Source organism: Callospermophilus lateralis, chromosome 4 (genome assembly GCF_048772815.1).
Source record: "Callospermophilus lateralis isolate mCalLat2 chromosome 4, mCalLat2.hap1, whole genome shotgun sequence".
NCBI lineage: Eukaryota > Metazoa > Chordata > Mammalia > Rodentia > Sciuridae > Callospermophilus > Callospermophilus lateralis.
The window spans coordinates 95,182,102-95,204,166 of record NC_135308.1 but is presented as its reverse complement, the minus strand read 5'-3'; the positions used below and the strand labels follow the sequence as shown (position 1 = coordinate 95,204,166).

Genomic DNA, 22,065 nt, shown 5'->3' with positions numbered 1-22,065 from the left:
CCAAACTACAAAATCAGTTTCCCAGAAGGTGTTCCTCTTATATGTTATTCAGCATAGGGTGTGCATGACTGGAAAGAAAACAAAATTTGGTTTTACAGAGGCTCAGATTCAAATCAAAAGGCATCATTTATATCAGTTGCACCCTTAGACAAATTCTTTCACCTGTCTGATCCAGTTTTTTTATTTCTAAAATAAGATGACTACCATCCATATTTGGGGAAATAACAACAACTACAAAACCCCAAGAGCTGTGGTGTGGAAGGAGAGAAAATGCTATTCTTAAGACAGCTGGAGAGTAGGTAGTGTGGGCATTCTGCTGCTCTGAGGGAAATTTTGTCTAGGAGGTAAAATGGCAGTATTCAAAGCTAGAGGAAGGAAAGTACCTTTAACTGAGCATCTCTATGTACCAGGAATATGGTAGGCATACTTGCATAACGTAACTCATTCGATTCTCACATAAACCCTACTGTAGGGATACAATTCTATTGTTTAGAGCCTAAGTAAAGTTAAATAATCCAATGACATAAAATTTATAAGATGTGGAACCAGGAATTAAAATTCCATTTGGCTAACTTCAAATACTGTGTTTTTTTAAAATATCATACTGCATTAAATGATAATATCAATAAAAGTAAAATCTTGACTCTCAAGTGTTCAAAGGGAGGCTGGACCTATGTTCCTAAAACCTGGTTTCTGTGGGTCAGTCTTCTTTCACCCAGACTCCACTTTTCTCCTTCGTTTGCCCTACTGCACGTTTGGCTGCTATTCATCAAGTTATCCTAACCCTGTGCTTCTTGACCCTTGCCTTCGCAATCTCCTGTCTGCAGTTTTGAGTAATCCTTTTGCCTACATAGTCTCTTCATTCCCATTTGAACTCTTCTGTTGTAAAGTCTTGATCCTTTCAAGTTACCTTTGAAAAATGAAGACAACAAGAAAAGGTTTTGACCCAGAAAAGGGGCTTTACATCTTGCTCACTCTTATTCCTCTCTGAGACCATTGCACTTTCAGGAGATCTTATTTGAGTATCCAAGCTGGCTTAGGGACCTCCTTACTTGTTCCTTAATCCCCCTGGCCTGACCCTGTTATGGCTCTTAGCAAACTCTGTTAGATTCCACTCATTGACTTGACTGTCCCCTCCTCCAGAGTATAAGACTTGAGGGAGAGTACTATTGCTGGCTCCCTAGCTTTTTATGCTGAACTTCACATATCAAATAATAAGTACTTGTTGAATAAACAACTTGCTTTTTGTGCAGCATTAAACAACCTACTGCTTGGTACTGAATGCTCATTTTTAGATCAGCTGCATGGGTGTCACTTACATACCATCACACCAATGGACAGTTACTTAAGCTTAAGAAACAACACTATTATACCCATAAGGATTTATTACCACAGTTCCCTAACTTGAGAACAAGTGAAGTTATTTTAAAATGGAATTTGGCTTCGTGGCATGGTGATGTATGCCTGCAATCCCAGCAATTCAAGAGGCTGAGGCAGGAGTATCACAGGTTCAAAACCAGCCTTAGCTTCTTAGCAAAGCTCTAGGTAACTTTATCAAGACTTAAGTGCCCTGGGGTTCAATCCGTAGTACCAGAAAAAAAAATAAGAAGAAGAATAGTAAAAGACACATAAAATGGCTTTTGGTGATCATATAAAATTAATAATCAAAATATGAAGAATATTTCATAAATGGCAACATTTCAGAAGTTAAAAGCTGAGTTCAAAGCTTTCATCCAAAATTTTTATGTTAGCTTTTTTGCATGAAGCAAACACCTGGTTTGATTATGATAGTGTCCTTAGTTTAATTTGCAGAAATGTCCAATTTGTTATCATTTACTTCCTTCCCTCTATTTCTTTTTTTAAGCCACTACCTATCTTAGATATTCTCCAAGTAATAGATGCAACATTATCCAAAGTTTATTCAAACTTATCTGAACCTTTCGGGGCTAGAAGTTAGGTGGGAACTGTTTTCTTCATGAGATTTCTAGTGCTTTTTGGCTTTGAAGAGCTGGAAATGCAACAAGAATAGCTTTTCTTGCGGTATTTTGGTTTCTGCTCCCAACCAAAACCAGGAAGTGCAGAGATGCACAAAAATTAAAAGAAAGGGGAAAAAGTTAACTCAACTTTTTGAACTTCAAACATGATTTAGGTTCAATTTCAGTTTAAGGCAAAGGTTCAACTAAGATCTTGTTTTATCCAAACCACTTGGCCTTTCCATTGAAATAACTGGCCAGCTTACATATGGAATTATTCTCTAATGTAAGGAGAAAGGGAATTACTGGTTTGTAGAATCATTATGTCAAGAGGATATTCTATAGCATTATTGCTGTGATTACAGTTTGCAGGACATGACAGTAGTAAAAGTGAAAGAGGCCTATGAATTAAAATACTGTATTTTTCAGGACAAAATACAAAGATGTATGATTGGTTAGCTACATATCCTAACATCTAATATATATATATATATATATATATATATATATATATATATATATATATTGCATTATATATATTGCATTATATATATTGTATTATATATATTATGCAATATATATAATGTAGGGGTAGGAGGACATGAATTCAACGAACTACTGGTGCCTTTCGTTATTATTCTGTCTAAATATTACCATGAAATGGGAAAATCACTGTTTGAAGTCAGGTTAAAATAGATAATTGTGATATGAGAAAAGAATACAGAGATCTGAGACGTCTGCTTAAGAACAGCAATTTCCTCTCCTAACTCTCACAATTTCCCTTCTTTCCACAAAATACTGTTTGAGACACCACAAAACCAAGAAATTCCAGTGTAGATGAGAGTGTCTAATATATATATTAGACACACACACACACACACACACACACACACAATATGACTCTAATGAGATGAATTTGGTCCAGTCTGAATTTGCCAATTTGTTCTTTGAGAACATCAAGATAAAAGACAGATTACTCTGTTAACAGTATTATTAAGAGCCAAAAGTTTGCTGCTTCATTGATCTGATTGGTTAATGAGTAGATCAGGAAGATGAGGAGAATTTTACCTATACCATGAAGGAGGGCAAATGAGATTTAAAAAGCAACTGATAAAACCATCAGGATAATGAGTTTTCAAATTCTTAACATTCTATTCTAAGTTTTGAGACAAAAGGTGAGCACCGAATTCTATCCATATACAGCCAAGATCAGAAAAAGAGTAGGAATTTATGGATGGTAGAAAAGCCAAGTTTTATATAAACTGTGAGTGAACACAAACAAGATTCCAATACTCAGGAATAATTGTTAGCCTGAGAAGAGTCTTCAAGCTAGATTTATTAGCTGTTCTATAACTGGAGAATAACTTGACTACAGGAACCTATTTGCCTAACAAATGCCAAAGGAAATAAACGGAGCTATTTTTCTCTTACCCTGTGTCTACACAAAAAAGAAGCTAGCCAAACAACAAGCAAAGTGAGTCCATTCAGTTAAAGAATGTCCATCAAACCTGTTGCTTGGTTCTGAATGCTCATTTTTTCAACCAGTTGCATGATTGTTACTTAGACACTATCACACCAAAACATCTACACATTATGAATTTTTAAATATAATAAACCATGTAAAATTTGAATCTTGAGTTTTAATACTTAGTAAAAGGATGCAAATAAGAATGATTGTCTCAGTTATCCAACAAATATTAGCTTCTCAGTATAAAAGCCCACTGAATTTATTTTGTTCTTTACATTTCGGATACTTCAACCTTGGTTTTAGTCCCAAAATATTGAAGTGCTGGATATTTATGTATGTTTTGGTATTAATATGTTAGTTTTTATGTCTTCAAGTGGGGGATCCCTTTGCACATTATTTTGTAACATATGTAATAAATTGTTTGAAATACAACTTTTTTTGTATCTCAAAATATTTGATTGGATAGCTATGGAGTTTATTTTTACCAACTATTGCCAACATTTTCAGTGTAGCTGCTGATAAAATTTTAGTTATCTTCTATGATATTTCTTATGATTTAATATATGAGAATATTTCAATAATCTTTGAGGTACTAAAAATGTAAGGTAGATTATTAGCATCTATGATCATATTTTTAGTATATTATAATAATATTCAAAATAAATTAAGTTTGGGAAAACCTATGGCAGTTTCATGCTGAATAATAGTAAGGGGTATAATTTTCTAGAGTTGGGGGGAATGTTGATGTTAGTAAGCAGGATTATCAGCCAATTGTCTCTGGTTATTATACCAAGATAAAGGCCTCTAGTATGTTTTGGAGTTGTTTCAGAAGTATATGTATCTTAGTATCACATAAAACACAAGAGGGAAGGATTACATAAGCAGAGAAATTTCCTAAAGACAACTGAGCAGTAGATGAGTTGGATATAGACTCTTCACTTCATTAAGGCCTCAGCTCCATTCTGTACAATGTGACTCTGAATTAGCTTTACAATTTCTCTGCCTCTGTGTGGAAATGGAAAGTAGACCTCTTGTAGAACTGCCTTAAGTGCCAGGTTAAAAAGATGCCAGACTTTTCAAGGAAAGTGGATTTCCCTTGTGTGTTCTGGCTTACAAAATCTGTCTCTTTAATTTTAGGAATAAAATTGTCGCACCTTCTAAATAGTAGAATAAGCCAAACTCAACAATCAAAGCCTTGTTTTTCTATGAATGATCCTTACCAGTCCCTTGAGAAAGGAAGTTGTGTGGAGAATATCAATGTATAAATAAAGAACAAAAACATTGTCTCATCTTATTGCAGTCCACTGGCTGCCTCTATTGTGAAAATATATGTATATTTTTTTATTTAGGACACTAAGTGCTGGAAGAGTAACAGAATCTGTTCAGAATGGAAAGCAGATATGAAACAACAAAGGGAATACTTCTACCCTTATATAACTCAAAACTAACCAGATACAAAACATTAGAGGTGAAGGACACTTAAGCCTCTTAAACAATTGACTTCTTTGGGGAACCTGGCTATAACAAAACTCAGTTATATTGATGAGTTTATGAAACTGACAACTTCCTCCTTAAAAATCAGACAAATACAAAGTATTAATATCTTATGCTTCACATTGTAATTGCCCAAATAATTTTCATTCAAATGCATGTGCATGTGTGTGAATGTGTATGTATACATATATCTTTGTGTAGTTGTGTGGTGTGTGTTTGTGTATGTATGCAGGAAGTTTATCAGAATTGATCCACAGTAGTTTCTAAATATTCCTGCATTTACATGGAAGGTGTCAAAATGAAAGTTAATAAAGAAACAAACCTGAGAATTATATAAAACCAAATGTTTCGATATTAATGTTTTGGTAAGCATCTCAAATAAATAATCACAACTTGAAATAAAGATTTTTCTGACAGAAAAATAGTTTATCTTTTGACAGATAAAATCAATATATTTTACATTTTTATTAAAAAATTGGAATAGGAAGAATCAAATGATGACCTTTTGTTGTTGTTGTTAATAACTGTCCCATAGCCCCACAGCTATTCAGTGGTACTACAAGAACACAGAAACAGAAATGTTTTCTAAGAATATTGTGTTGAAAGGTTGTAATGGAATTTAATACAGTTCTGGAAGCTCAATTCCACTTATTTTGTCTGATGCATGTATATGCATAAGATTAGGTTACAGAGAAAAGAGGAAATACACTAATCTTTTCATTGCTGAGACAAAGAATGAATTACAGCTAAAACAGAGGTGGGAATGAGGCAAGGGAGGGGATGTAATGCAGAGAGCCAGGAGAGATAATTTAAGCCATTCTGGTACAGTATTTGGTTGGCAGAGGCAGCCTTCTTTCCTCTGGGAAGAACCTTTTCTAGAAAGGTCAGTCACTCCAGACATCACTAAGGATTTCTCCCCTGAAGGCGCAGGCATGTGGTATGGGGCCCTTTTAAGACTTATTTGTTGGAGCTATTTGCCACATCACCAAAATTGTAAGTATCTCAAAAACTGCATTAACTAAATATTTGTGTTCTCATTTTGTTTCACTGAATGTAATTTCATTTAGTCAAAAAATACTGTTTAAGATAATTAAGATGCTTTTAAAGTAATGTGACTCTAAATTAGAACATAGCTCAACAGAAAGAACTTCGTGCATGTTAGGCAGGTACTTTACCACTGAGCTACAAACCTCAGCACCCAGAAAAACATCTTAAGTGGCAAATTCCTTGGAGACTAAGAGAACCTGTCACAGAAAAGAAAGTTTTGTTTCCAATGAACTTTTTAAAAAATATTTTTTAGTTGTTGATGGACCTTTATTTTATTTATTTGTATATGGTTCTGAGAATCAAACCCAGTGCCTCATGCATGCTAGGCAAGCGCCCTACCACTGAGCCACAACCCCAGCCCCTGTTTAAGACAATTAAAATGCTTTTAAAGTAATATGGCTCTGAGTTAGAACATAGCTCAACAGAAAGAACTTCATGCTCGCTGGCAGGTACTTTACCACTAAGCTACAAACCTCAGTACCCAGAAAAACTTCGTAAGTGGCAAGTTCCTTGAAGACCAAAAGAACCAATCACAAAAAGAAATTTTCTTGCCAATGAACTTTTTCTAGCAATGATAGCTTAACATCTCCCCCATACTTGACTATTTTTCTAATAGAGTAGGTAAAGTTATTAAAAAATATGAGTTTTTAAACTATGTAATAAAATGTATCAATATTTGGAAGATCTATATAACTCAGTCTTTTCCAAAAGTCCAGTAATGATGATACAAAATCATGAATGTGTAAAAAAAAAAAAAGTCCAAGATTTACCAGCTGATTTCAATATCACAGAGTATGAAAGTTCATTGATTTGGTTCCAGATTCTACATTGTGACTAAAATTCAAGAAACTATCATTTGATGAGTATAGTATAAAACTATATCCATAATCAACACAAGCTGAAAAGCTTAAAAATGCTCCTCACTTTACAAATTTCATATAATTCAACTCAAAAAAAACACAACAGATTAAACATAAATGCCAATATGAGAATCTAGGTTTCCTCTATCAAGCCAGGATTTTAAAAAATTTGTCACCCAGTAAAAATGCCAAACTTTGCACTGCTGTTTTTTGGTTTGAAAAAAAAGTTTTTTATTCTAAGACATGTTATATTAATATGTAATTGACTTATTTCTATTTAAATATATTAATAAATGAATGTATTAATTTTCTCAATTTTAGTTTTCAATATGTTAAATAGTCATCGATATAGCCCAGATAAATAAAAGATATTTGGGGGTCCTCAAAAATTTTAAGAGTGTAAAACAGGTCCTGAAATAAAAAGAGATAGAGAACTTTTGCTGTAGAGAAATGAGGAGACAGTTTCAACTTCTCATGGAACCTGCAATTGGGAATTATTAGCTTATAGATTATTGGTCAAAAACAGTAAACAACTTCAAAAGTTGAAAGGTACAATAAGAATGTAATTGCAATGCATCAAATGCTGTTCACTATCTCATTTTGAATTCAAGATCTTATTACTAATGTTTTAAAATACCAAATACACATGACATAATACACCCACATTTAAGGAAAAGTAATATGGTGTTCCAGGAAAGTTCATGAACCCTTCCTTACCTCTCTACTCTTATGAAAAGGGTTTACATCCAGGCAAGGTGGCACCTGCCTGAAAACCCAGTGGCTCAACAGGCTGATGCTGGAGTATTGCAAGTTCAAAGCCAGCCTCAGCAAAAGTGAGGTATTAAGCAACTCAGTGAGACCCTGTGTCTAAATGAAATACAAAATAGGATGGGGATGTGGCTTAGTAATGGAGTGCCCCTGAGTTCATTCCCCAGTACCCCCTCAAAAGAAATGGTTTAGAGATCACTTCCCCTTTTTTGACATTTCATGAATTTTGCAAGTAAGTTTTGGCTTTCAACCATGATTTGTAAATTAGAAAGACTTGAGCTATTGAGTTTCAGACTATAAGTCTCTTACCATAAATAATGCTGTTTATTTGGACTTTCTCATTTCCTCCCTTTCTTTGTTCATTCCAAAACTATTTATTGAGCAACTACTCTCAACTGAGCAACATGTTAAAAGTTATAGAGGCAGAAACCACAAGATTGCAAGACTGTACAATGGGTAGTAGAGAGTATTTATGGAGATGATCTTGAACTTTTTCCTGATCAGGATTTGAATATGAATTCATTTGTCTATTACATTAAAATTTTCCAAAATGATTGCTCCACACTTGAAACCTTCAGTTTGAAGTGAGGGAAAACCTCAGAGGGAGTAATTCATAAAGGAACACAGAGTTCCTTCCGTGTCATTGACAAGCCAGCATGACTCCCCTCTTCTCTTCCTGTATTTGGTCACCTACACTGGTTCTTCACCCATGTTGGAGATAGTGAGGTATCTACCATGATCATGAACAGGAAATATATGGATCGTATATTCACATCCAAAATTACTACTTATTTGAAAAATCAATACATAGCATTAGTGACCTTAGTTAAAACTACACAGAATTATTTGTTAGCAACACTCATATCTGAGAAATGATGCCCAAAAGCCAAAATGCTGCAAAAGTCATAAGGCACTTCAATCACACTCTCCTTTGTATGGCACCAATAACAAATACTGTTGGAATGCATTTTCAAAGAATTCCAGGTCTAATTTCCAGATAGCTGGAAAGTCTAGAAACATTTATGAATATTCTCTTATGACACAGTAATTAGTAAGTAATTATGGACTAATTCCATGGGGTCTTTTGTTTTTGTACTTGGAAAATGCACATGCAAACTACTAAATATTTTGGTCAGCAATAAAAGGTATGTCAGGGTTTGTCCATTTGCATTCCATTTTCCCCCCAAATACAGCTCATGACAAGGAGAGGCAACTATTTCTATTACAGTGGAATCTTGTGCATAATCTGCTTAATGTTACATCTACATCATCTATTTCTCCCTAACTATTTCATCCTACCAAATCCACCAAGAAACTTCAGCCCTCCGGATAAAGCCAGCTTCACAACCCCTGCCTCCACTGTCACCACTGAGGAATGCCATTATTCACTACAACCAAGAAGCAGCACTTTTATCCCAGAGAACACACAGAAAAGCGCAATAGTCAACTGGATTTGAGCTACATGCCACTCTGACTCTCAAGAAATTCCTATGAGTCAATCACAAATCATAAATATATGGAGAGAAGTCAACAGGATTCTTCTTGAATTATTGGCAGAAATATCATTAGTTCTGTCTCTTACCAGTCTTTATGAAGGTGACTTGATCAATGGCATTTTGAAGTAAATTGGAGTTTCATGAATATGATATTCTTCTTATTTAGAAGACAGGACACGTGGGAGAAAAATCTAAGGACTGGGACTTAGAGTAGGGTGACATTCTAGCTGCATTAACTTGGGAAATGTGGTATTTAGCACTTCTAAATGTCAGTTTCTTCATGTGTAAAATTAAAAGAAAATATCTACCTATGAGATTTGTTGTGAGGAATAAATGAGTGAACTGGTAATAATCACTTTTGATGAGGTGACTCTCTTCAGGTGAGTTCCCTGTCACTTCTGTCAAAATACTCCAAATGCACATTATATTGCCTGACACCTCTTTTTTGCCACAATTGACAGATCACTCTACCGTTGTAAGATTCCAATAAGATGTCATTAATGACTTTAATATTATTTCATGCCACAGGTTTTGCCTTGTTTTAGATATTGAGAGCAAGAGCCAGAAATATAATATGCTAGACAGGGCAGAGACTTCAGCTGCAGCAATTCCATGTTTCTTACGCATGCCCAACTTCATAGTACAAAGAATCTGGTGAGCCAGACAGCACTTGATCAATAATTAAACAGGGATCACCAAGTGTCTCACGCTGAGTGGATGCAAAAACTAGGTTCCCTAAAAGCATTAGCCAATAGCTTTAAAGATCAGAAACATCACATAACACCTAGACATTAGCAACTCAGCAGTGACTGTCTTGGGAGCTTCACTTTGTTTGTTTCAAAACATAAATTCAGTTACTTTGCTCTAACCCTCCATTGTTCATACATCTCATTCTTCAGATCTACAAGTCCAAAAACCTACACCTCAATATATCTCAAAATTATCCCACTCCTGTTCAATTTAATTCCACAAATAGTGATTGAAGACCTGCCAGGGACAAGGTACTCAGCTTGTCCAAATGAGGAAACATACTACTTGCCCTTTTGAAACATACAAAATGGGAGAGATGTTCAATATGTACACAACCACAGTGATATGTTACAGGGCAAAGAAGTGAAAAACAAGACATTATAAAGTTTATCTTCACACAACTCTTCAACTATGAGTGTCTCTGAAGAGTTTCCATCTGTCACAAACACACATGTAGCACTTTCTGTCTCTCCATAAAATACTTCATTCAAGGTTGGGCTCTGCAGGTTGGCAAATGTAGAATCCCCCCTTCTCCCACACTGTCAGCACTCATGGTATGTGACAAGCCTGAGTTCAAATATAATACATGTTAACACAATGCTGCAGAACCTTTATTGATTCCTGGAGTCAAAATAGTTGTCTTCCATAGAATTTAGAGGAAAAAAAAATGGTAAGTCTATATTGCTCCATAAACAGTACAGCATAAAGTCAGTTGCAATTCTGCACAATTTTCTATAATCATGTATACTTAAGTGAAATTTACATTATCATTATAAGCTGCACTATGGAAATGATTCTTTTAGCCTACAGCTATTAGAACTACCCCAGTGCCAGGACTAAGTTGTCAGCACCAGGGGAAGCAATTTCATCAGGTTTCTTTTTACATGGACACACGGCTCCTATTAGTGCTTAGGCCTCCTATTTTATTTTTTCCCCGACTCATGCAGTTTGCCTCTTTGAGTGGAAATGAAAACAATTTCAAGAATGAGAAGTTTTAGCTTGTTGCTAAAAATATCCCCAATCATCAGCAGGGGAGGCAATTCCTCAACCACTTGCAACAAAGATGACCTCTTTGCCAGTCTTGGCCTACAGCAGGAGGTATCTGCTCAGCAGCTCTTTTTACATGGGCTCAAAAATAAACAACCAATTCCTCTGGCTGGCCCCCGTCCTTGAATGGAGGCAGAGAACATTCTGTACAAGGAAACTTTCTTCCCATCAAGCTGGGGCCAGTCCTAACCAAGTCAATGAAAGCATATGATGTATGTTGAACATCAATAGCATTTAATTACAGATGCCCAAGTGGCCTAATTTTAGTGTCTTTCAGCTCAAAGAACTCAAGACCTCAAGGTTATTCATATTACCAAGGTGGGACGAGGCATCATATTATATTTTACAAAATAAAATCAGACTTTTTTTCACATTAGCCTTTACCATGAATATACATCTATCTCAAGATCACAGGAATACATTTCCAAGTAAGCAAAACCTTGAGTAATAAATGCCAAGTCCAGGAATAATCAAACAAAAAATTTCCTCCTATCTTTAAAGCTAATGGTGAAACTTACACGACTAAGCCAACACTCTGAAAAATTGAAACCACATGTTGCCCTTACCCCAGCTATCATTAGTAAATAAGAAACATGCCAAATTTACTCTCACAAATAAGAAAATGAGGCAAAACACCATAAGGTACTGATAGGAAAATTAGAATTATGACCTATGGATCTTTCTTCTTAAATTCTTCAAACTGATAGTTAAATTGCCTTCCAATAGAATTCACAAAATATCAAGACATATATTTAGATGTGCAAAATTATACTATTTTCCTTCAGAAAAGTGTTGAGAGCAGGAGCCAGGGAGAGGGGGAAGGGGCTTTGAAACAATTCTGTCTTCCTTATCCCTAAACTATTCATGTAGATATTCCACCTCCAAGGAGGGGGAGAACAGCTTATACATGAACTGTGCATAGTGACTTTTTTTCAAAAAGTACAGTGTTGAAAGGTGGAGATAACCTTAGAGTGAAGAAATCTGATAGACACTTCTCAGCCAGGTGATCAAAGTTAACATCAAGAGTGACAAATCATGTTAATATCTATCCTTGATATGATAAGATAAGGAAACTTTTCCTCTCAAAACACATAACCTCAGCTTAATCATAATAAAAATATCAGTCAAGGTACAGTCTACAAAATATCTTACCAGTAGTTCTCAAAACTGTAGGTCATCAGAAACAGAAGTCTAACTGTGTCATAAGGTTTGTCTGCTGAATGTAATGTAGAGTTCTGGATGGAATCCTGGAACAAATACATTGGATAAAAACTAAGTAAATCTGAAAAAATTATGGAATTTGGCTAGTAATAATATATCAATACTAGTTCATTTATAGTAATGTACTAAACCAATGTAAGATGCCAATAATAGGACAAATGTGTGGTGAGGTTTGTTAACTCTGTACTATCATCACAATTTTTCTGCAAATCTAGAACTTTCCTAGAATTTCCTAGATAGTTTATGTAAAACAAAATAAAACTGTAAATAGACTAACTCTAGATAGGGAAGAGGGATGGGAGGGGAAGAGAGGAGTTATGGGGTTAGAAATGATGATGGAATGTGATGGACATTATTATCCAAAGTACATGTATAAAGACACAAATTGGTGTGAATATACTTTGTATACAACCAGAGATATGAAAAATTGTGCTCTATATGTGTAATAAGAATTGTAATGCATTCTGCTATCATATATAAATAAAAAAATTAATAAAAAATAAAATAAAATTGTAAAAATTTACCAGGCAGTTGAAGAAGTAGGGAAATAACAACTAAACAGAAAAAAATTATAAATCAATTATCAGTGATCCAGAATGGACACAGATGTTATAAGTAACAAGCAAGAACATAAAAATGGTTATAATTGAATTTAACATGTTGATAAAATTAAGTAGAAATGGAAGATAAAAAGATCCTTAAACTTCCACAGTCAAAACCAACCATGTCTGAGATGAAATATAGAGTGGATAGGGTTAATGAAGATGAGGATTGCCAAAGAAAATATATAATAACAGAATACATATTGAATATATAACAACAAAAACTTCCCTTTTCAAAAGCAGAGGGAGAAAATAACTTTTAAAAGTAAATAAGTATAAGTGAGCTGCAAGGTAATTTCAGGTAGCCTAAAATACATGCAATTGGAATCCCCCTAAAAGCGGGATAGAAGAAACATTTGAGAAAAATAATGGCTGAAATTCAGAGGATAACACAAGGCAAAACACTGAAAAACCTGCTGTCCTTTGATAGGTATGTTGAAAAATAAACCAAGATGAAATAAAAATTATAAGGTGTTTATCTGAACCAACAGCAATTCATGAATTAGGAACCATGAAACTGAAAAAAGGCTGCAGGCTCCATTGAAGCATAGAGACAGACTTTCATAGGGGGAATGTGGATATAAAGCAAAGATGGCATTTAACTGGTGACAGCTGTACATAGCTTTATTTGGTCTGTCCTTCTGGAAAGTCCCTAATTATACAAGTTAGTTGGCAGCTTCTGATTGATGGAGCTTAAATGTTGCTTTTCTTTAATACACAAGTTTTGTTTATGTTTGCAAATTCAAAAGAGGTGAAGTTTACTTTCAAGGCCTAACTAGTTTGATCTGCTTGGGGATTTTCCATGCCTGATCTCCATTTTAAGTAACTTTCACTAGATTTCCCAACCCCCTGAACTTCAGAAAGGGTTTATAACCTAGTTGCCTAGTGAGGTGTCAGGAAATCTGCTTGGTGTGGGCAGGTTATAGAAATGCTTTTGCTTTCCTTAAAAAAGACAGACAAGGCTAGTCTTGCTCATAGCCCCATCTATGAGCTTTGAGTACAGATATGATTGATACCTGTGACAATGAAAAAAAGGTCAGTGAATGGGGAGATTCAATCTTAGAGGCCTTGCCTTGTTGTCACTGAAACAGCCTACCATTAGGTGCCTTTCAAAGGTAAAAAATACACTGTTTCAGCTCCTGTCAGTTATGTTTTCCATCATTCACAGCTAAAAGCACTCCTGGCAAATATAACATAGAAACCCTGCTCTAAGTTGTGAAATCTATAGGCATAGATTTATTCATATAATTTTAATGTCTGTAGGTCCTGGGGTTTTATTTTTAGAAATTTGCAATTCATATCATCTCACCTTTTTCTTTTTGATTAAACTGACTACAGATTTATATATATTTATTTAATTTTTTCAAATAATTAGCTTTTGGTCCTATTGACTTCTATTTTGTTTTTAATTTTATTAAAAATTATAACTTTATTTCTTCATTCCTAATGTGTACTTTAGGTTTAATTTTTTGTTCATCTTTTTTTTAACGTTCCATTTATAGAAATGGAGACTTGGACCACTTTATGATCTGAGACTTTACTTCTCTCTACTACAAGCAGTATTTCCTATTACAGACTGATTGATTGTGTTCATCAAAAATTCATACGTTGAAATCCTAACCCCTAATGTAAAGGTATTAAGAAATGTGGGGGGCTGGGGATGTGGCTCAAGCGGTAGCACACTCGCCTGGCATGCGTGCGGCCCGGGTTCGATCCTCAGCACCACATACAAACAAAGATGTTGTGTCCGCCAAAAACTGGAAAATAAATATTAAAAATTCTCTCTGTCTGTCTCTCTCTCTCTCTCACCTCTCTCTTTAAAAAAAAAAAAAAGAAATGTGGGAATGGTATTGGGGGATTCCTCATGTATGGGATTAGTGAATTTATAAGAATCATCATGAGAGCACTCTGTTCCCCTTTTCCTCTCCCTCCTCATCTCACTCCTGCCATATGCAGATATAACAAGATGACATCTGTAAACCAGTTAGAGGAGCTGTACCAGACACCAAATTTGCTGATACCTTAACCTTGGATTTCCCAGCACTCTGTGATTTATCAGAAATAGATGTTGTCATTTAAGTTTCCAGTCTATGATATCCTTGTTAGAGCAGCCCAAACTGACTGAAAAATTTACCTGTAAGCACTGCTTTGGCTATATCCTATAAAATTTGACTTAGGATTGTCCATGTATTTTTCTAATACAGATTTCCAGTTTACCTCCATTGTTAACAGTATGATTTCAGTCATCCTAAATTTATTAAGGTGAATTTTATGCCATAAAATAGAGTCTATGTGTATTTATAAACAATTTTTATTCTGTAGCTTCTGTGTCCAGTATTACTGATACTGCTCCTTAAGTCTTCTATACACATAGTTTTCTGTCTGCTTGGTGTAGGAATTATTGAGAGAAGAATGTTACAATCTTCAACTATCAATGTGAATTTGCTTCATGTATTTTGCAATTATTAGTAGCATGAATCTTTATGATTAGTATGTATTTATGGTAAATTTATTGATTTATCACTGTGAGGTATTTCTGTTCATTTGTGATAATACTCCTTATTTGAAGTCTACATTGACATCCATTAATACAACCATCCCAAGCTCTCATTGGATTCCTTTGTGCATGGACTATGTTTGCTTATTCCTTGAATTGTGTCTTCCTACTTAAAGTATGTTTATTACAGACAGCACATAGCATTCATATATATATATATATATATATATATATATATATATATACACACACACACACACACACACACACACACACATACATGAGTTAAAGAGATATATGTCTATATATCCATAGATACATTTATGATAGATAAGTTAAAAAGATATCTATATCCATAGATATATATCATGATAGATTTATCATGATGTAAGTTAAAGAGATATATATGTATGTGTATATGTATGTATATAGATTAACCAATATATTACTCATATATAAATATTTAACCATATATATTGTTTATATATATGTGAGTGTTTGTGTGTGTGTATATTTAATTCACCTTATTTAACTTACCTAATTTGAAAAATATCATGCCCCTTTACACAGAGTATAGAAATGTTTACAACACTATACTTAAATTTTTCCTCCTGGACTTCCTGTTGTTGTTGCCATCCATTTTACTTTTATATATGCTATCTCAATACATTGTTACTACTTTTACTTTAAACCATAAAATATGCTTTAAAGAAATTTAAAGTGAAAAAAATATTTACCTATATATTTACCATTTTTGAACTATCCATGCTATCTTTAGGTCTAAGTATCTCTAGATTACCATTTTACTTCCTAAAAACCTTCCATTAAGATTACCCATAGCTGGGGCTGGAGTTGTGGCTCAGTGGTAGAGTGCTCACCTAGTATGCATGAGGCACTGGGTCGATTCTCAGCACCACATAAATATAAAGATACTGTGTCCACCTAAAAAAAGAAAAAGAAAAAAAATATTACCCATGGCAATGCATTCTCTCAAAATTTGCTTTCTGAAGGGTCTTTAAATTAACATTTAAATTAACATTTAAATTAACATTTAAATCAGTGGACTCTGAATAAAGCAATTGGCCTTCCATAATGTGGATGTCTGTCATCCAATCAGATGGTTGATGGTCTGAATACAACAAAGAGACTAATTTCCCTGAGCCAGAGGGAACTCTCCAGCAGACAGACTTTGGACTTCATCTTCACAATCATCTGTCCTGAGTCTCCAGTCTGCTGGTCCAAACTACAGATTTTGACCTTCCAGTTCCCATAACTGTGTGAACTAATTCCTTATAATAAACTTATTTCTATATATGTAATCCTATAACACTGGTGGTCTGTTTCATAAATAAATACTTTCTCAACATCTATTAACAGTGCCTGGCACAATATTAAGTGCTCAATAAATATTTGTTAAATAAATTTTCAAACATTTTTGGCATGCACTTTATGGCATACACTCATAGGGCAACAGTATAAAACTAGATAAATTGGTACCAAAATTCCAAAAATACAAAATAATTCAGGCAGTAGACATTAAAAAATACTGAGTAATAAAACAATAATATTATTACACCAAAGAGGTTCTGTGCAGGTAAATGCAAATATCCATATAGTGCCTAATAAACAATCACTCAAAAAATATTAGTCAATTATAATAAAATTATATACTAACCAGCTGAGCAAGACCAGAGTTGTCTTGATTTCTGATGCACAAAACAGAAGAATTGTAATTCCACCACCTTTCCAACAGTTCGTGGAGAGGATCAAATAAAATGTTTATGAAAGAACTATCAGGATGATATCAGTGTTGAGAATTAGGTTTGAGTTACATTTCCCTGGTGCTGAAGATTGAACACCCTATGAACACTGAGGCAAGTGTTAAAAGTTTGTTTAAAGGATAGAACAGAGAGAGAGTCAGACTCCTCCACAAAGAATGGGGTCCAAGTTGGTGCCCGAGGAAGTGGGGGTAGTGTCCTGCCCCTTCTATAAATTTCAGACTTCTTTGTTTCATACTCCCTCCTCCCCTTATCTTGCCTATGTGGCCAAAAGGTGAGAAAGGAACCTTCCAGGGATACAGGCAGGAAGGTAGTGGCCCAGAGGGCTTTCATTGAAAACTCCTTGCAGGGGGGAATAAGTCCCTGGAAGCAGGTAACCTTGGCAACAGCTTGTAGAAGGAAGCATTTTATTTCTTTTTGAATGGCCCCCATCTTCCTGACCCAATCATTCATTACCTACACTGACCATCCTTTTGCCCCCCGCCACCCCCAGCCTCAATCCCTCCTCTGAGAAGGGAACCCTTACTGCTGTAAGGGGAAATGGACGATGACCGCTCTGGCTGCTTCAAGCTGAAAGGGGGCGATGTGGGGCAAGCAGTTTGGGTTTCCCTTTTAAGAATGTTTTGGGTCAGTTGAGGGGTCCGTGGTAAAAGTCTGGTTTGGAAGCATGAGGTTGTAAAATCATCTGGTAGGCAGGTGCTTCTGTGAGAAAAACAAAAAGACATGACTACTAGAATGAGATTAATACAAAATAAATGTTGTAGCATTTAGAACATGTCATGAATACCACAATGATGATAGAAACCAGTAATCTCTTACCAGGAGGTATAAGAGCTAAGAAGTTGTTCTCATGACAAGGCCAGTGAGGACATGGCCTCTATTTGGGAACGTAAATTTTTAAGGATATTAATTACATTGCTAGAGTTAAAGAATGTAAACACCACACTTAGTTTTAATAATGTCACAGATGCCCCCATAAAATGTAATTATCTGATGTCATCTGATTTTCATAAAATACTTTTTTATTGGCATAATCTCTATGTTTAATAGATATATTTTTATTTCTGTTAATTAGGGCTAAAAAATCCTACTAGCAAACACAGACAAAGCCTACCTGTGTAGAGGTTAAGAAGATTTATAGTCCTTAAATTGATTACTAACTAAAAAACTTCTGAGTCTAATAGTGTCTTTTGATAGTTATCAGGCACTCCTATCTAAGAATCCCTTTTTTTGTAGCCTGCAGTCTTACTTACTCTTGGTGAGACTAACACAAGTATATATCTTAAGTTATATTAAAAGAACTATTATCTTTCCTTTAAAATGTCCAGGTATGGCTGTTTTGATAATAACTTGTTTTGCTAGATGTTTAAGACCAAGTTGGTCAAATTGACATTATTCCTATATATTATTTTTTTTAACAGATGTAAACTATTTATTGAATATTTGCCACCAAATATTGTTAAATACATTATCTTGCAGCATATCGCTTTCAAGTTAAAATGTCAGAAACAAACACCAATATTTACAATTCTTTTAAGGAATGTTATATAATGACACATTAAGGCGTAAATTCTTTTGGCTTATAATTCTTAAAAGAATGATAATAGCAAAAGTGATGCAAAATCTTCAGTGTGAGATTATGATTAAGCTACATTTTACAAAAATATGGTGTAAGATGGCAATAATCCCATTCAACATCCTGGATTAGATCCCTTCAGGAGGGACTGATAATTTATACAGTCAAACTTTAAAATTTACAGATAAAGGCAGTTTAATACTGCCACTGAGAAGTACATCTCTTAACATATACAACTTTCAGGCCACAGTTTTGAAGGTCTGAAGTATCAAGTTGGTTTGATGAATTAGTCGGTTGGCACTTATGAACACATTTATTACCTTGCCATCTTTAAAATATGTTTTCAGAGTATCACTGAAACTTTTCGAGTACTTTACAAATTCTTTCTTTTGGTGTTCAAGTGCCCTGCGGTTCTGGTATTGATATTTCTTGAAGACATTATTCACTGTATCAAGAAGTTCTTTTATTGCACTAGCTATATCCTTGATTGTCTGCAGAAACCTCACTCTGTCATTGATCTCATCTGGGATCTTACTGAGAATCTGTTTAAGTGCTCGTGCCTTTTCATTTAGGTCCTGGAATTCTGGCTCTGGTCGTTCAATCATATACTCTTCTACATCATCAGCTGCCATTCAAAGAAGGGACTCCGTGAAATTAACTTCTACACTTTTTTTCTCTAAAATTTTCATAATGATATCTTGTGTGAGACCTGGATTTTCTTTTTCAGCCTTAATGAAAGCAGCTCTCAGTGTCTGAGCTGCAGACAAATTTACTCTTTCTAGCTCATTGAACACAGGATACATAACTGCGTAGAGGGGCATAGAAACCATAGAAGTGGTCTCAGCTTCATTCTTCATCTCTTCCATTGTCATCCTCATTCAAAAACCAACTACAGTAGAAAAAGTAATGCTAAAATGCAGAGGAATCTTCATTCACTGCAAATTTCTTCTCTTTTTGTGGGTTATAAAACAGCTGGGCACAAAACATACACAGACCGGCAACTGAGGCACTGACTTCACTTCCCACCTTTGGAGCCCTCTTCAACTCCCTGATCAATTCACTCCAGTGACGCCGGAAGGACCCCATTCCTATATATTATTAAGAGTCAGCTGAGTTTCCTTAGTGGGTCACTCTTGGGAACTTGAGAGCAAACTCTTAGTTCCTTTAGTGCTATCTTCCAGGATGGGTCAAGGTCTCACTGACCACATGGCTTCCCTTGGACGCATCAGGGATGGCTCCTTCTCCAATGACCCTCCTCTTTATAGCATATACACTGACTCGCTTTCTGTTCTTCAAGGTCTCATAGATCCCCATGATGGGAACGTCATGTGGCCCAGTGTTGCAAAGCCCTTATACAACTCCCCTATTCCCTTGGTTCAAGCTGACATACAGGGTAAGAGCCAAATATTGGCTCTTTTCTTTCTTGGTCCTTTTACTTCCTTAACTTTAGTCTCCATGTGTTGGTCTTAAACATCCAGCAAGCCAGTTTTACCATCTTAAAGTAATATTACAGAGTCTCACTTACTTTTAATGTCTATAACTATTTAATTGGGTTCAGCATTAGTTCTGAAAATCAGCCTTATATCTCATCTATCCTACAGGTATTGGCCTATGATCTCAAATTAACTCAGGTTGTTTTATTAGAAGTTATACTTTTGTAAGTCACTAACAAATAATAGTTATAAAGTATACAAGGAAAATACAAAATGAATTAAGAAGAATAAAAACATATTTAGTTTTTATAATAGCTATGAACTAAGAAACATAATTTTTTATAATCCCAAATCTTTACTTTAAACTTTAGTTCAAAGAATATCTTCATGGTAAAATGTTCTTTTAAAACCTATATTTTAAAGATTTATACAAGTGGGAAATATGACAAATAAGCCAGTAACAGTATCATGATTACACTGGTGTTCTTATATTAATCAAGTTTGGCTTTTAAAGAAAAATTTAGGCTCCGTAAAGTAGTATAATACTCTAAAATAACAGTTATTATTCAATCAGAGTTGTACAAACCATAATTCCTTTAAGACTAGTTTCTCTAAATTAAAAAAAAAAGATACAAGAGATTATCTTGATATATAAGAGCAGATTAATGTTTTAAGAAATCTTTGTTACTTCAACCCACAGGTGATTAAACTTTACTTTATATCAGTACATTAACATTTGACTTTAGGGAAAAACCTTAAATTATTTTAACTGATTATGCTAATTATATATAACCAATTTAATTACACACACACTTTTTGAAATTTACCCTCCACAATCCTTTTGCAATTTACCTAAACATTTTACAAACTTTTTCTTTACCACATAACAAACTTTATAATCCAGAAACATTTCTCTTTCATTCTACTTTCCATATTAAGATATATTTCCATACCTATCACCCTCTTATTTCTCTTTCTTAGCTGTTGACCTCTTTTTAAAATTTATATTGTGAAACTGTCCTTATGAAATTTCTGAATTTAGACAAATTACTCCACTTTAATAAAAGGATGAAATACTTTGTTTTTATGGTACTTTAATTGAAACCTAATTGAAACATTTTATAGAATTACATCTGATATAATCTCTCTCTCTCTTTTTTTTGGTTGGGGGGTCCCAGAGATTGAACTCAGGAGCACTCAACCACTGAGCCATACCCTCAGCCTTATTTTGTATTTTATTTAGAGACAGATTCTCACTGACTTGCTTAGCACCTCGTTGTTGAGGCTGGCTTTGAACTTGCAATCCTTCAGCCTCCTGCTGTGCTGCTGGTATTACAGGCATGCACACCTGCACTTGGTTTATTTGATAGACTTTTAACTCTTAGAAACCTTGTTTTTAGTGAAGACACAAACAAATCAATCTCAAACCTTTTTTAATTTACCCATTTATGAAAACACACATAATATTTAAATATTATTCCATATTATCTCATGGAATTTAAGAAGTTAAGAGTACTTGATTTTATATTTAGTAGTTGATGTTTTAGCACTTTAATTTTGTAAATTAATAATTTTGTAAATTAATCAGATGTCACTAATAAATGTATTTATGATCAATCTAATTAATGTTAAATCTAATTTATGATTTTTAACTGTAAAAACCAAGATACTAGACGAATGTTAATAATATTAGCCATCTCTTCCCCATTGAAGAAAAATCTTAGAAATGATGGATAATTACATTCTAGACATTTTATAGAAACCAACACTCTGTTAATTATCTGACCACCTTGAAGAACTTGTCAGTAATTGTAAAGATATCTTTACTCTCATCTGTTTACCTACTTTAAGTTGAACCTTTTTAAGTCACCTGAACTAAAAGTTATTTGGATCCATTTTTTACAAATTTGATTTATGAGCACTCATTTATCTAAAGGTCAATTTTAATACCATGTACATGATATATGGACATAAGCACATATGTAGACACAACAATACAGTACACTGATGTGCACACATACACAAAACAGACAAGAAATAAATATTTTATAGCTT

General features: G+C 34.4%; 1 pseudogene; it reads right to left on the bottom strand.

The window, feature by feature from the left end:
• Positions 1–18,415: 18,415 nt before the first annotated feature.
• On the bottom strand, positions 18,416–19,654 carry LOC143396784 (programmed cell death protein 10 pseudogene; annotated as a pseudogene).
• Positions 19,655–22,065: the final 2,411 nt, after the last annotated feature.